Source organism: Pseudophryne corroboree, chromosome 11, assembly GCF_028390025.1.
Source record: "Pseudophryne corroboree isolate aPseCor3 chromosome 11, aPseCor3.hap2, whole genome shotgun sequence".
Lineage (NCBI taxonomy): Eukaryota > Metazoa > Chordata > Amphibia > Anura > Myobatrachidae > Pseudophryne > Pseudophryne corroboree.
In genome coordinates this window covers 263,960,588-263,978,770 of record NC_086454.1, presented here as the reverse complement: position 1 = coordinate 263,978,770, position 18,183 = coordinate 263,960,588, and positions in this window count along the sequence as shown.

Here is an 18,183-nt window from a genome sequence, read left to right as displayed (position 1 = left end):
TGACTGCAGGGGAGAGCCAGGGGAGCTTCCCTCCAACCGAGCTGTGAGGGAAAATGGCGCCAGTGTGCTGAGGAGATAGGCTCCGCCCCTTTTTCGCAGACTTTTCTCCTGCTTTTTTATGGATTCTGGCAGGGGTTAAAATTCATCCATATAGCCCTGGGGGCTATATGTGATGTATTTTCGCCAGCCAAGGTGTTTTTATTGCTGCTCAGGGCGCCCCCCCCTAGCGCCCTGCACCCTCAGTGACCGAAGTGTGCTGAGGAGCAATGGCGCACAGCTGCAGTGCTGTGCGCTACCTTGGTGAAGACAGGATGTCTTCTGCCGCCGATTTTCCGGACCTCTTCTGTCTTCTGGCTCTGTAAGGGGGCCGGCGGCGCGGCTCTGGGACCCATCCATGGCTGGGCCTGTGATCGTCCCTCTGGAGCTAATGTCCAGTAGCCTAAGAAGCCCAATCCACTCTGCACGCAGGTGAGTTCGCTTCTTCTCCCCTTAGTCCCTCGATGCAGTGAGCCTGTTGCCAGCAGGTCTCACTGAAAATAAAAAACCTAAACTAAAACTTTCACTAAGAAGCTCAGGAGAGCCCCTAGTGTGCACCCTTCTCGTTCGGGCACAGAGATCTAACTGAGGCTTGGAGGAGGGTCATAAGGGGAGGAGCCAGTGCACACCAGATAGTCCTAAAGCTTTCTTTAGATGTGCCCAGTCTCCTGCGGAGCCGCTATTCCCCATGGTCCTTACGGAGTCCCCAGCATCCACTTAGGACGTTAGAGAAAATATACAGCACAGGACAGCACCACTGGACTTATACGGCAGTACCGCTGAGTTATACGGCAGTACCGCTGGACATATATGGCAGTACCCCTGGATTTATGCGGCAGTACCGCTGGACTTATATGGCAGTACCGCTGGACTTATACGGCAGCAGCACTGGACTGGACTTATACGACAGCCCCACTGGACTTATGGCAGCACAGGACACCACCACTGGACTTTTGGCAGCACAGGACACCACCACTGTACTGATGCAGCACAAGACAGCACCACTGGACTGGACTTATACAGCAGCCCTGGACTTATGGCAGCACAGGACACCACCACTGGAGTGACTGGACTGATGCAGCACAAGACACCACCACTGGACTGATGCAGCACAAGACAGCACCACTGGACTGGACTTATACAGCAGCCCTGGACTTATGGCAGCACAGGACACCACCACTGGAGTGACTGGACTGATGCAGCACAAGACACCACCACTGGACTGATGCAGCACAAGACAGCACCACTGGACTGGACTTATACAGCAGCACTGGACTTATGGCAGCACAGGACACCACCACTGTGACTGGACTGATGAAGCACAAGACACCACCACTGGAATGATACAAAAGAGCAGGTCACCACCCCATGTGTATTATTACAGAGTTTAAGGGCAATGTGTGACCTTTATGAAACATAGAGAACATCCCAAATGTCCCTTTCAGTGGATCAGGTTGTCTAGTACTGCATTAGAACCATCACGCCCTACGGAGGTGATTCCATTCATTAATACATCGTGGCGTAAACAGTTTGTGAAATCTTGTGTGTTTCTTTTTCTCACACCCCATAGAGGTGCAAACAAAACAAAAGTTAGAACTGTTTACTGTAATGGCCGGATATCTGCGCAGCCGCGGAGTACAGGAGGTTCCAAATAAACTGCTCTACTTTGAGTATCAGCTTTGGAAATGTTAAGAGAGGAAGGCAAACCAGACAGCATCATCAGACGCATCGGAGAGTGCATCAGACGCACCGGAGAGTGACTGAGTATAAAACACCGAACAATAGCATTTAATTCTACTATGTGCATTTCCATCTACAGAGGAACCACTTTTCCCCTCAAGCAGACACTTATTGAATGTATAAATGACAGCTTGTCCATTGACAATACTCTGGCAGAATGACAAATCACCCTCCACCCCTGAAACCACACACCGATTTCTGCTACAATCAATATGTTTACATTAAGTCATCATTCTCTTTATAATATGTAACAGGATATAAAACAGCAGCAGAACAGTCACATGTGGTTGTAGGCAGCATTCTAACATTTCCAGTGGATGAAGTGATCACTTACTGATAGAAGAGGGATACAGCCTAAATGGTTTGAAAATTAGAAATATGATGAGTTTAATGAGTTTGATTCACAATTAAAACACAGCCTATTTTAATTTTGTATGGTTCTGTTAATACTAACTATACTTGATATAAGAATACATGGTGCCCCCCTGCCTGCATCCGAACCATCTTTCCGGTAAGTATATCGAAACAATGGCACACAGTGCCACAGTCTTTGCTATCTCCTGCGACCATGGTTGAACTGGCCCACAGGAGTACAGGGGAAATCCCTGATGGGCCCCCACTGTCTGAGGGCCCGTCTTCTTCCTCTAATGTCAGATTCCAGACAGTGCACTCAAATGACACATTGTTACCTCTATTACTCTAATGGCTGTCCAAGCTTCTGTGTGGGATGGTCTCACTCCGTGGTAGCTGGCCCCACCCCTTAAGCATGACATTTCCCCGGTAGGCCCATCATGCCCCAGTCCGACACTGCCTGCACTTGTGACAGAAAGACGGTACACTCGGCAAGCAGAACGGTCTTTCCTGGGTGCAAGGTATGCACCAATTACAGATATGCCCCTGTATACACGGCAACAAGAATTCTTTGTACAGCAGACAGCAATTCAGTAACCCCTGCTGAAGAAACTTTGCATAGCTAACTGTGGTTTGCAATCAGCTAGCTAACAAGATGCATACAAACACATTAAAACTGCACTACATGTTGGGTCTCCAACATCCAAAATGCTTGAGACCAGAAGTATTTTGGATTTTAGATTTTTCCATATTTTGGAATATTTGCGTACCATAATGATAGTATGTCTTGGGGATCGGACCCAAGTCTAAACACAGAATGCATTTATACTTCATATACATTAGAGAGGTGCACTAATCTAATTTGGCAAAACCATCCTCACATGTTGTTTTTTTTTAATCTGTATTTTTTATTAAAAAAGTTCTAAAAACTGCTGAAATCATGTAATTTGGGCCTGTTTTTGTTCCTACAGTATTATTAACCTCAATAACATTAATTTCCAGTCATTTCCAGACAATTTTGACCACCTCACAGCTCATAATATTGTGTTCAGCAATATTGGCCAAAGTCTGCAGCGAGCTGGCTGGTTACTAAGAGACAGTGCAGCAGCACAAACACACGGCAGTTTATAGCACATCTATGAAACATTCCCACGCATCAGTGGCAGAAAAAAAAAGTGTTGCAAGATGGAATTGTCCTTGAGACCTCCCACCCACCCTTATGTTGATATTAAAAAGGGCTTTTACAGTTTAGCAAACCAAGTACTTCAGCAACAGGGACTGCCACTTTTGTGGCTAAAGTGATTGGTTTGTTTGGGACCCCACAAAACAAGCTACCAATGGGCATAAGGCAGCTAACAGTGTTGTTAATCCTTTCTACAGGTGGAAGAGGTCATTCTAATCCTCAACCTCACCAGTGTTAACAGCATCATCACATAATATTAACTTATCCCCACTGGAATCCCCTATTACAGAAGTCTCTGTGCTTTAATATAGTTGGGGGGAAAGATCTTCCTCATGGAATTTGAAGTTTGTTTTTATGAACATCATCTTTTACACATTTTGAGGAAGTAGCTTCCTACGCTAATCATTCACAAGGTTCCCGACTGTGCTGAAAACTCTTTCTGATTACATACTGGATGGTGGGCAGCTTAAGTACACCAAGCAAGTTTGTGCAATGGGCTCCAAATACCTTTTTTAACTCCAAGTAGTCAAAGGGACTGTCTGGCATGCTAATTTCTATACTGTCATTAAAATAATCCTCCACTGTTCTATGAATGGTTACAGTATCAGATTGCATCATGGTAGAGGTGTCACTAGGTTTGGGCAATTCTTTGACACCTAACCAGATGTCAAAATGTTGTGTCACTCTGGTGCACTCAGTGGACTCATGCTCATCATCAGTGGGTCTCTTGGAAAACCTACATTTTTCCTGGCAGCAGTAGTTGCAGGAGAAACTGAAGGAGGTGATGTTGTTGTGTCATGTGCCACTTGAGCTGCCAACTTGCACACAAGGAACTCTTTGCATCTTTTGATATTTGTCAGTTGAAAAGAAAGATATTACTTACAACTTAAACCTTTAGTCCTGGGGAAGTAAATAAAGAACTTGATCTTCAAGTCCTACATACTTAGCGGTATCACTTTCTTTCATCTCATCCTTCAGTTTCTCGAGTTGCCTTTCCATTAGTCTAATTAAGGGAATCACCTAACTCAAGCTGACACAGTCTGAACTGACTTCATAGGTTACTACTTTGAATGGTTTTAGTACCTTGCATAAAACAGAAAGAATTATCCACTGTACTGGACTAAGGTACATTACCCCTCTCCCGATGTCATGGCTTTTTATGTATGCTGTTCCTCCATTCGCTGAAGCATATAAATGGTGGAATTTCACCTTGTTACTACTTCTTGTTTCCCTTGGTGGCATGGTAAACTGATCTGTTCTTGCAGCCGCTGTAATCTACTACATGCTGAATGCTAAAAAATGTCCCAAAATTTTTCATACCACAGACAGCATCTCGTGTACAGCCCTGTCATTTTGTACAAAATTCTGTTCCACCAAGTTGATTGTGTTTGCAAAACATGGAACATTTTCAAATTCACCCAGTTTTAATGCTCTCACAATATAGCTGTCATTCTCAGAAATGACAAATACAGAGGAGAGTCCTAGCAGGGTAAGCCATTTTACTCTGACATCCCTTAACTTTTCTTACAGGTTGACACTTATACAGTATGCATTTTAGTAAAGCCGGTGATTCAGAAAGTAGGCTGCCTGTGAATGAGCTGGCATTTTGTGTTACACACTGCTGCTACTGCTGCTAAAGGCGATACACCCATCCAGTGGGCTGTCATGGTCATGTAATATTTTGTTTGACCAGTACCGCTTGTCCACATATCTTTTGTTAGGTGGACAGTGAGTACATTGGCATTTTGCAGGTGAAGAAATCATTTTTTCTTAACATCCTGGTACAGGCAAGGAATTGCTTTTTGGGTAAAATGGAACTGAGATGGAATTTGGTAGCGAGGACACAGGACCTCAATTAACTGTCTAAAACTAAATGCATTAATGGAGGAGACTGGCCATAGATCTAATACTAGCATAGCTATCATGGCTTCAGTGATCTGCTGTGCAACTTGATAGCAGCTTTCATACTTTCTTCCTTTTGCACAGGACCTATTTACAGTACGTTATTGTTTAAAACAACTAGTCTTCTTGATCTCCTTCTGGGATGAACATTTACCCCCAGCAACAGCAGGCCTAGCCCTGAAAGATTCTTCTGAGGAATACTGGATATGGGAGGAGCTAGTTAACCTAAGCAAATTGGATGCATGAGTATTACTTCTGATTATTAATGAGGATATTGATGATGAAACTTTGCATGAACTTGCTGCAAATTATGTAAAAGGGAGGAGGTTGTTCCTAGATGGTTAACAGCCTTAATTCTACTTACTTTGGCTTTACAAACACTACATATGGCTGGACAATTGTCAGGATTTGGGTAAAAATAATTCCACACATATAAGAAGGATTTTTTTCTGTCTTATGCTCAGGCATGACAATGGCCTTCTTATCACGGGCAAAAACTGCTTCCACTGGGGCCTGACTTATACAAACAACATCCTCATCATCAAAATCCTCATAAGCTACACCAATCCTTAGTCAGCTACACAAATATCCCCTTTATCCTGTTTCATTTTCACAGTAGCATCCTCAATTTCAATGTCTATTTACTTGTTATGCTCTTCCCCACATTTGCAGAGGTTGCAGAAATGGTCGAATAAGGCTACTCTATGAGTATAGTGTGAGGAATGTCAGACTCACATATAGCTAATGTGGACACCCCTAGACTCTCCTCAGGGATATATGAACACACAGTGTGTTTTTCAGCCTTAATGTTTTTTTCAACACTGATTTTCCAGTTTAACATTTTTGACACCTCTTCTAGACTGAGTGAGAAAGTCTTGCATCATCATGTGCCTGACTGACAGCAGTTTCAGAACCACCACTCAGAAATAAAGACCTGAGCCCTTCCTTGCCACAGTATGTGGTATATGGCATGTTGTCAATTTTATGTTTTTATGCAGCAAACTCACTTTAATAAAGTTGATTTTTTTTTCTTAATCAATGTAAAATATTGTTTTGATTTTAGATGCCCTGACTTAAATCGTCTATGCCCATGAGCACCAGCTTTAGTAGCTGTTGAAGGACTAGTATCGTCATGACTGGCAGCAGCAGTTGCAGTTCTAACTTTTTAACTTTTTTAACTTTTTAACTTTTTAACAGTTCAAACTGGTTGCTGCTCCTGATGATCTAGTGATTGATCATTGTGATCCATATCGACTCACAGCGCTGATAATATTAACACAGTGGTTCTGGACCTACTGACCGCTAGTGTTGTTAAACACTGTATCACTGCCTGACCAAAGTTTGCACACACAAGTTAAAAAAAAAGTTTTCTTTTTCAGTTTTTTTGAACTGCAACTGTGACGCACTGTCTTTAGTGACCACTAGTGTTCTTAAACACAGTTTCACTATTCACTGCCTGCCTCTTTGCTGTAGAAGTTCTGAACACACACAAATCTTAAAAAAAAAAAACATTGACTGACCAGTGACCACAAACAGTAGATCACTGTCTAAAATAACTTTTTTTAGGTGTACACAGTGTATATTCACACAAATCACTCCAGCCTCCTAATGGTGTTTTACAGTGTGACACAGCCTTGCTTGAACACACAACGAGACCATACACAGACACAGTATCCCTGCGCCCCTACACTTTACAGACTTTAAGGGACACTGTGAGACTAGGTAGTACAGTGATTTTCAACCTTTTTTTACTCGCGGCACACCGAACAATATTTTAAAATTGTCAAGGCACACCATAAGTTCCCCACAGAAAAAAAAAAAAACACACACATTGTCCCTCACAGTAAAAAAAGAATCCACACATACATTGGCCTACACAGAAAAAACAATCGCATTGCTCCCCACATAAATCATGTTGCTCAATACATAAATCAATCACATTTCTCCCCACATAAATCCTATTGCTCCCCACATGAATTAATCACATTGTTCCCCCCATAGATCTTTATTCTCCCCACGTAAATCCTATTGTTCCCCACAGAAATAAAATAACAAATATTAGCCCCTACCGGTCAGCTGTCCTCCTTCCTGTCCCTCAGTGGCGAGGGTTGTTCATAGTGAAGTGCTGTGAATACTGAGCAGCGGGCAGTCGGGAAGATGTGTATGCGGGTGGGCTGGCTGGGTGGTGAGATGTGGCGGCCGTGACCTATGATATCAGCACGACTAATTCTCTAAGAAGAGCCCGGGCCAACAGTTCACTCTGAAGGTGCAGGAAGCTGCTCTGGCTCCGCGGCACACCTTGCAACTGGTCGCGGCACACTAGTCTGCCATGGCACACTGGCTGAAAAAGCCTGGTGTAGTAGTTAAGATTCTGATAACTAAAAAATGTTTTCTCACTTAGCCCTGCCTGCCTGCACCCTATCCATCAGATCCCCAGCATGAAATGGCACCCAAACATGAGTGAGGGACTTTTCTATGCAACCCAAAACAACCAAGATCCGATGCCGGGAAGATTACTTTTTGCCTCGTTTTGGGATCTTAGGCTGACAGGAATACCCAAGCCTGGACTTGGATCTGCTCGGAAATGCAAAATGCAGGTGAATCATTTTTCGGAGAACCGGACCCTCTCATCTCCAATATATATCTTATACACATAGCCTGAAGGTAATTTATTACAATATTTTTTTTATAATTTTATACAATTGGAGACAGAAAAATGGCATTACTCCTAATACAGAAGAGAGAATTTAATAAGGCATGCAGCAGATGTATTAAGCCTGGAGAAGTGATAAAGAAGTGATAAGTGCAAGGTGATAACGCACGGTGAAGCTGCATGGAGCAGAGCAAATTACTTTCGAGGTAAGGTGCTGGAAGTGAGGACTGGATCACAGCGACGGTGGGCAGAAAACAGTCTATATCTATATGTTATAGCTAATATCAGCAGCTAATAACAAAAAGTTGAGACAGAGAAAAGAACTTGCACTCTATGGAGAATATAAAATGCACATTTTGGAGACTCTGCCTGACCTAACTCTGGTGTCACCCATAATATTTTTGTACATTAAGAACCTGTGATCAACTACTACTTGGACTTTTTGTTGCCTTATTGCACAATGGGGGTAATTCCAAGTTGATCGCAGCAGGATTTTTGATAGCAATTGGGCAAAACCATGTGCACTGCAGGGGAGGCAGATATAACATGTGCAGAAAGAGTTAGATTTGGGTGGGTTATTTTTTTTCTGTGCAGAGTAAATACTGGCTGCTTTATTTTTACACTGCAAATTAGATTGCAGATTGAACACACCCCACCCAAATCTAACTCTCTCTGCACATGTTAAATCTGCCTCCCCTGCAGTGCACATGGTTTTGCCCAACTGCTAAAAAAGTTCCTGCTGCGATCAACTTGGAATTACCCCCAATGCCTTTGTACAAATGTATGTAATTAATGAAAATCAGGTTTCATCTATGCCGTTTGCCTGGGAGAAAATATATAATAGAGCACATCCTCAGCTATAAGCCGGACTTGGCATCCAAATTCACCAGCTCAAGCTGTCAGCACATACTGTACAGTGCTAGCTCCTAAGCTAGCCTTCTTTATACCACACACGCTTGTGATGAAAACCTCCCAGGAGACTACATGGGGGAATGAAGGGACTTGTGCTGAGATTGAAAACATTTTGCCTAAAATGCAGAAGTAAAATGAATTAAGACTCTGTCTTAATTATTGATGACTGATATTATAAATGTCACACAGCCTCGGCCTGCACTGTTTGTTGTTGTATTAATGTCCCCAGCAAGCCATAAACTGCTTGTGTATGCTGGTGCTTATGGAACTACAAGCACCAGCATGCCCTGGTATCCAGGAAACGCTGGGACTGGAAGTGCACCAGGAAACAGATGCTATGAAATTTGACTACTGTGATAAATGATATCACTGAAATAAACACTCCCCCACACATCCTCTTTATCAATTGTGTATAGTGCTCCAATGGGAGCCCTGTCACAAACAGCAGTCAGTAGCAAGCAAAACAAAAAAACTTTGCTCTGATTGGTGATAGCATAATAAAGCCTTTCTGATTGGTTAGCAGCTGCTAATCCCATGTGGAATTTAATTGCTATGAACTACTGTGCATTGATACAAATGGAAGTAGGTCCAGTGCAGCATGAACTCCTTAGTGACTTCTTAGGTACAAAGTCACCTTGCCAGGAAGACAACCATGCCCTCTACATGATGTGGCCATACTGCTATAAAGAGGGCCCAGGTATTCCCAACGGGACACACCTTGCCCCGCACCTAGTTAGTCACACTCCGTGTTAAATCTTTTGGCAGATCTAGGTGACAGATCCACTTTTATGAATTAATTCAGCCAGAGCTGGCCATGGGCATAGGCCATACAGGTGTCACTGCTCCAGGTAATGCCCAGCAGGCACAGACATCCACCCCCATGTCACAATGCAGTAATAAGCACTGACTGTTGTGCTGCTTGCTGGTGGGTCCTCCATGCATCCCTCTACCAAGTCAGCTCCACAGAGGAGATGGACCGAGGAGCCGGAAGACCATGTGACCTCACCCAGCACATACTTTGCAAAAAGATCTCTTAGATTTATGCCACACTTTGCAATACAAATGTACACACAATGAAAATAGATCTTCCATCACTAATACAATTCTAAGGGGGAGATGTACTAAGCAGTGACAAAAGTGGAGAAGTGAGCCAGTGGTGAAGTTGCCCATGGCAACCAATCAGCATTGACATAACATTTATAATTTGCATACTATAAAAGTATACAGAGCAGCTGATTGGTTTCCATGGGCAACTTTTCCACTGGCTCACTTCTCCACTCTTATCACTGCTTAGTACATGTCCCCCTAAATCTTGTGGGGTATTCGTTCTTCTTCTTTAAAACCAGTCTCAGGATCTTAGGCTTAGCATCACATTCCTACATATTTCTGCTGTAACTCGAACCCATTTTACTATCAATTTGCATTTGATAAAGAAGTGGGATTTTTTTTTTAATATGCACATCTGCTCTCAAAGGGGAACAAAATGCTCCATAAACTTACCATTAGCAAACGAGAGGAGCAACATCTGCTGAAATCTTTCTAAGCTTATTACCTGCAGTTCATCACCATATTATACGCAGTTGGTCACCTCTGCCCTTACCAGTGGGTGAACCAGCTTCTAGGAGAAGAGGCAGTTTCAGTGCCTGAGCTCAGAATCTAGCTGCATGGAAATGTCCTACAGGTAAAGAGAAATATACAAGATGTCCCAAGCTGTCTCGTTTACAGTAAAGCACATCAATTATTCATGCGCACAGATTCCCCCCTCAGCACCTTTTAAAACAATATCTTGGCAGAATTCATTAACAAAGTTATGCCAACAATTAAATAAACCTGCATGATATTAAGTGGAGTAAGCTACAAATGTTTGGCTTGATTGCCGTTACATAGTATTTTTTTCTAGTCTAAGTGAACAGAGCTAGAGTAAGGTGTGCCTTGTGCGCCATCTTGAGGGAATGTGCTGAAAGCACAGGCACGTTTAACCCTTCTATTTCAAGAGGCGGATCTGACATATAGAAAACACTTTTAGTGGAGGTAAATATTTCTAGTGATAACTTGTGACTAATATATGTGAATTTCAATAATCCCTGGATCATCAACTGTGGAACATATTCAATTACCACGTGGGCAAAGCCCTGGGTTTAATTCAATTAACTGTCAATTTTGCCACATGGTAAACCCACAGGTAGTGCACACTATCCCATAGATTCCACGTTAAGTGCCGGAATTTATGGGTTTCCCCGTGTGACAAGCTCCAGAGGGTGCACTTTAATTGCTTGTTCCTCGCAGCTACCTTCTGCGGCCCATTGCGCGGGGATGTGGTGCTAGTTGAATAGGTCCAGGCAAAAAGCCGAAATCTGCCCCTGTATGTTGACTGTGGGCAAATTGCCTGGTGCTTGTTAATTCTACTGACTACATAGTTCAATCACTAATAAAGTATCATGTGAACAAAACCTATTAACTAGTATTATTTGTAAATTAGGTATACAGTCAAGGCAAATTCTATCTTTAACTTATTTATGTTTCCAGTCAAGAAATGTGTCTATTTTTACTGTCGTTGTTGTTTTTCTTCTTCTTCTGATGATGATGATTATTATTATTATTATTATTACTACCCTATAAATACATTGTGTATGAGTTTGTGATTTCTGGCTTTGTATATCTTTGATACACAAGTACACAAATCCTTATTTACTGTTTTGCAGATAGTTCACTTTCATGCTGGAATTCATCAGATTCTTTGTTGTCTCTTTATTGCTATACTGCATGGGACCTTTTGCCCTACATAATTAGAGAGATAAAAAATTACATTCCTCCTAACATGGAAGAGAGCATTTAGGAAAGCATATGTTTTATGCTCCATGCACTATCCCGGCTTGGCATCCTCCAGACTGGACCACAGGAGAGCTGGGAGGCATCGTAGGTAGCACAGAAGGTTGCACTCTATATTTGCAGCTCAGCTTACCATTAGTTTGCACGATGCTCGTTCCTGGGCGAGCTCCCTTATGTCACAGCTCTTCTGCGCAGGATAGGGTATTTAGTAGTGTTCTGTAGGTGACAAGCTGACTTCTGTAACAGATTCCCAAATAAATGGAGCCACGGAGGAACCACATTTTTGTGAGTTCAACCAATATACAGTACCCAGGAATGCAGCACAGCAATTCACAAAGAAACAATTGGTCTTGCCTCGTAAACATTGGTCATAGAGAGTCTCATTGCTGACACTGGTTCCGAGTGCAATCATTGGCTGAAGGTAATATTTCAATACCCCTCTTCCTAGACCTCTCTTATGCTTTCGACATGGTTGGTCATCCTCTTCTCTTGTAAAGCCTTCATCCCACTGACCTTTGTAACACAGTTCTGTTACAACCCCACAGCTAGTAATAGTATTCCCCACTTGCAAATACACTATTTTTGTGGGGACTATATTTTTTTTTGCAATTTATGCTTATTTTTGAAGCAGCTCCACATCGCCGGGTATCAGGATTGAAAAAGGTCAATCCTGGGATTCCCGGGAGTGGCGTTGACCTGTGTGGCCGCCCCCCTCGCCCCGCACACATAACTCACTATACACCAGGGGTGGGCAGGTGGGAAACATCAGCTGCTCTCTCCCGGCGGCAGTTAGCGGTGTGGGACGGCATAGCGTGACCTCTCACTGCACGTCACACTGCACTGAGGAGCCCTGAGGAGGAAGCCGGGCAGTGTCTGAGCGTCCTGAGAACGCTCAACATGATCCCTCAATCACCGGGATTGGAGCTTCCAATCCTTGGATTGAATCCCGGCTGTTTTTGGGCCAAAATCCCGGGATCCCGCCGGTCCCGATACCAGGTTTGGCCTCCCCAGCAACCAGTTTATTAATGTCATCCTAAACACCACTCTTTCTATAACCTGCCAGAGCACTTCATTCTTCTACAAGGCTGAAGCAGAAAGAGTAGTTGGCAGCAACACCAACTGGCATGCAAGACTGATTAGCATGCTGAACAGACTGATTTGGATATTAAACAATGGAACCCACAGGAGCCAAGGTGAGATGGCATCTTTGAGGTCAGAGAAGGAATACTCCCTAAATTCTTAATGATGCACCTAGGACAGCTCTAATTAGTAAAGGCCAGAGAGTGACTTTTTCACCCTTGTGGACTGTCCATTATTTCCAGGCATATACTAAATTATTATTCTAATTATACAGTTCTGCAAATAGTACCAACATTTAAAAGCATAGTAGACATAATTGTCTGTTTAGAAATCATCATACCACTCTCGGCTCCCTGCCCCACCTCTGTCAAAACATTCAACAAACTAAGCCGTGAGCCAACACATTTGTCTAGCAGCTGCTATGTACTAACGTTGTTGGCTTGAACTTTAACGGTTTAAAGAAACGTGCCACACTGTCCAGCTGAAGATGTATTTTTCGCTCTTGTTTACACGCCTTTACACGTGCTTAACACATAAAAGTTTCCAGATCTCTGCACTACATTGCACGCTTGCCTGAACAGTTTTCAGGATGAGCCAAAGTTTGAGCCTCTGGCCTGGTTCCCTCTCTCAAGTTTATGGCTTGCTCACTCCTAGTAGCCCAGCTGTTTACATTTTTCAGAAGTAACCTCATTCATCATAAACCCACATCCTGCAGGAGTAATCAAAGGCTTGAATAATGTAGTCTGCTACTCTGCACATGAGCCGGCTCATGCATATATATAAACACTTAGATGTGCCCAATGTGCTCGCTCTATATATTTATCAGGTGAATAGGGCCTAAAACCAGTATGTTAATATGCCTGTTATGCGCTCTACTATAACTTAATGTCTATAACTTGGCTCACCTCTTTGACGTATCAGTAATACCTTTCCCAGCTGTTCAAATAAAGGGATTTCGAAGATCAAAGCAACGTCAGATCAAATGTATTCCTCTTACATTAGGGACATGTAAATGCCTATTTTCGCACGCAGCAATTTCAGTTCCTTTGCTGTTGGCATTGGCAGGTGGGCATGGGTATGACATGAAAAAAGGCCCAGATGGACGTGAGCATTCATAAGGAACATAGTTTGGCTGTAAGTTTGTTTCAAATCCATTGAGAGAAACAGCTTCTACTGGCTGCACAAAAGTAACTGGATGGAATTTTTCATTGTATACATAACATCCATCCAGTATAACACATACATTGGCCATGTTTCAAAGGGGGCAATTTAACATATACAACTAGAACTGGGCATTGGTTGAAAACTACTCAGAAAACCTGGACAGCTACTATTTAAACTTAAATTAATTTTTGGGGTTTATATGATATAGACCCTCATTCAGAGACGGATGCAGATCATTGCATCCGCAGCAAGATCCGCGTCGTTCTCCTATGCTGGGGGCCAACCGGCACAGTGCAAGACCGCCCAGCATGTGTGGTGCCACCTCACGATGTGTCCGCAATTTAATTGTGGACGCATCCATTTGTGGTTGACCCCTGCCTGGGCAGCCTGGTCCAGCGCCATTTTTTTCCAGAGCGGCTGCGTGTAACGTCACGTAGCCGCCTCCGTTTGGCCCGCCATGCCCCCGCATTGATGTGATGCTGTATCCCTGACAGCCTCCGCTGTCAATCACTGCACGGGTGCATTGCCGCAAGGGGTAGGGACATGCACACACACTGCGGCCATGCGGCTGCTTCCAGGTCTGAATGACCCCCATAGTCAGATCTACAGATAGGCAAAACAAACTGCGTTTTACATGATCCTGGGATCTCTTTTATTCCGAAACCGAAACTATAACCTTTGCTTTGAGTGGTGATACTAGACTTCAACATGGAGAAAGGTAGGACAACAATATTCAGAAGGAAAATGTTTCATTAGATAGCTACTGTATTTTTCATTGTCTATAAAGTAATGCACCTTAGGGTGGCTTTGAGTAATTTGGGGAATTACAAGCTTCAGCATACAGTACATGTTTGGTATTTAGTGCCAACAATTGGAGGGCCACGAGTGGTATAATACTGGTCTGCATAATCTGACTACGAATTGCTCCCTCGTCAAAAAGGCAGGGGTGGGCTGGGTGAAAGTGGCTCTAATGTCTACCGTGAAGAACAGCGTGAGGTGGGACATACAGTATCTTTTGACGTCTCAGCAGTGAGACCAAAGTCATTCAGGATAGTGCCACAAATGTTGGACTTGCAGCTTTGACTACACCCTACTTGTGGGTTAAGTTCAGCAGCTGCTCTTCCAGATTCTGAAAGCCATTTTTGGGAAAATAATACTGTAGGTACAATTAATCTGCAGGAAACCAATAAATGGGTAAACACTTCATCCCGTCTCCCACATCCAGTCCCAACATTAAATCAACAGCACCCACAGTTATTAGGTATGCCTCCTTTAACCCAATGAGCCTCACTGAATTAATTGCATTGAGAATTAGTAAACAGGACATCTTCGATCCATATAGTTCAGATATCAAATTAATAGCATTTGTACTTATTAAAGACAACTATTTACCCCCAAACCCTCAATATTAACAATCCAACAGAACATTAACACTACCCCTCCCTCAACTTTCACATTTAATAATTTCATAAGAAGTCACTAAATCACATTAAAACTCCAGGCAGTCGCCACTAAAACTCCCAAAAAGCCACCACATAATATTAATACCCTACAACCAGGACCCAGGTAACATTAGTAACCCACCCCTATATTACATTGATGCAGTCCCCTCCCTCATAAAAATAACACCCCTCCATACACACACACACACACACACACACACACACACACACACACACACACACACACACACACACACACAAACACACACACACACACATATTTTCAATCTTTTATCAATCTTCCCCAAGACCTATCCTTGAAAGCTGTGCGTGGCAGACATTTCTGCAGAGTGAATGGGAGAAGACAAGAGAGAGGAAGGAGCAGAGGTGTAGAGGGAATGGAAGACAGGATAGTTGCCGAGGGAAGGAATTTATTTACTGATCTGTGCTACAGCTTAGCAGTGGCTGGTCCCGGGGTAGGGAACAACACTGGTATGCCAGCCACCTTTAGGCAACAGGTGGGCCCAATAATCCTGGGCAGCCTAGTCCAGAGCACACCACTCATTACCTCATAATATGGGGCCTCAGTGAGGCTGAGTGAAATAGTAAAGAGAAAAACAACTAATAAAACAGTTAATACTCAATATCAGTGGTTCACAAACTTTTTGGAATCACGGTGCCCTAGAGTATCAAAAAATTTATATGGTACCCCTAGGCCAAAATTGAAAAATTCTGAAAATATTAAATTAAGTAAATTGTGGTTATATGTCATCCTTTGGGCCAGTCATGTGGTGAGGGACAGAATTGCTGTTTGTCCACATATTTTATGATTGGAAGCCATTAGCACTGGTTTGCCTATGCCATTAACCATAAATAATTTGAACTGATCCTGGACCGCCAACTCAGAGCACCCCTGCAAGTGTCCCAAGGCACCCAGGGTGTCACAGTGCCACACCACCCAGTTTGGGAACCACTGATCTATATGCATACTGTATGTGAAAAAATATAAACACATTTTTATAGTAGGTTGTTTACGGGTGGAAGTCATGTGACCGCCGGTCGGCTGACCGACAGTCACATGACCTCCTCCGTGAACCCGACGGCTCACTATCCCGTGCCGACCAACAGGGACTATTTCCACTCGTGGGTGTCCACGACACCCATAGAGTGGGAATAGAACCTGTGGCGACCGCAGGTCGCCACCGAGCCTGCAGCGTGACGAGCGCAGCGAGCCCGCAAGGGGCTTGCTGCACTCGCCCCTCCCCGCCGGGATCCCGGCGTCGGTATGCTGCCGGGATCCCGGCGTCGGTAAGGTGACCGGCGGTCAGGAAACCGCCGGTCACCTGTACTACACCCGTTGTTTACAGTGTTTTTTGTGTCTTTTATATTTTTACGTTCACTAATTCAGTTTAATATTTCCTGTTTGGCCTTATCCTTGCAGAAAAACATTGCTTTCCTTTTTAAATGTATTATTGCAGTCCCAGATGAGAGTGTGCAGAAGAAAATAAAACCACTTACAGTACATAAATTGTGTATGGCAATTAGCAGGGGAGGAGCATCTTGTATAAAACAGACTGTGTGTCACATGGGGAGAGGAGTGTCGTGTGGGACTGTTACAGCATACTTGCCTACCTGACCCTCTCCATGAGGGAGAAAATGCTCTGTTCCTGGACTTTCTTGGTAATGTATGATTGCCATCACCTGTGGTGAGCTAGGTAATTGATAAGAAAGGTGTTTCACCACAGGTGATGGCAATCATACATTATCAGGAAAGTCCAGGAACAGAGCATTTTCTCCCTCATGGAGAGGGTCAGGTAGGCAAGTATGTGTTACAGCCCTCAGCCTAGTGAATGGTGCATTCATGTTACAGTAACTACATTTTTTTAAAAGCCATCTTAAACTACATTTATTTTTTTAGTTGTCAGGAGTGAGGGGTTATCTTTCAATTAACAACATTTCACTTCTAATATATTGCTCAGATCTTAAAAAGGTAATAAGAATAAAAGGGCATTGGACATGCATGTAATTTACCGGGACTAATTGTCCCGCGGGGGCTATCCTATTATCCCTGATAAGCTGGCACGAGTGGCGGCTTATCGGGGGGGTTACCTGTTGCTGCAGCGGGTGCCAGCTCCTGACAGCTCACGATGCAGCGCTGTACCCCAGCTTCCCCCTGTCACGATCACTTCCCGCCAGGGGCGGGGGAAGATGGGGGATGTGGGTCATGGCACTGCCCCGGCTTCCCCGCTGGGGGTCACAGCACTGAGTGCCTTCTACTGGGCCACGGCACCATTGGCTTTTCTATAATGGGTGCAATGTATGCGGTGCACACGGGCTCCTGGGTCCAGGGGGTGCCCACACCGCACACATTGCACCCATTTTAATGTATGATTGCCATCACCTGTGGTGAAACACCTTTCTTATCAATGAACTAGCTCACCACAGGTGATGGCAATCATACATTACCAGGAACGTCCAGGAACAGAGCATTTTCTCCCTCATGGAGAGGGTCAGGTAGGCAAGTATGGCTAAGGTGCATGGTTTGGTACAGTGTTTCCCAAACCTAGCCTCCTAGCCCACTTGCAGTACAGACATTAGGGATATCCCTGCTTCAGCACAGGTGGATGATTCAAAGTGACTGAGGTAACATTTAAGCCACCTGTGCTCATGTCTGGATATCCTTAGCACCTGGACTGTGAGTGGGCTACGAGGAACGGGTATGGGAAAAACTGGATTAGTATATTATGAACTAAAATTTGCTGCGTAGATATTTGAATGTCTGTAGGAGAATCTTTTTAACAAATCATAAAATAATTGAAACTAAAACTTCAGCTACTTTTGATGTGTGAGAAACTATGCCACTGAACTACCTGATGCATACACATTACTAA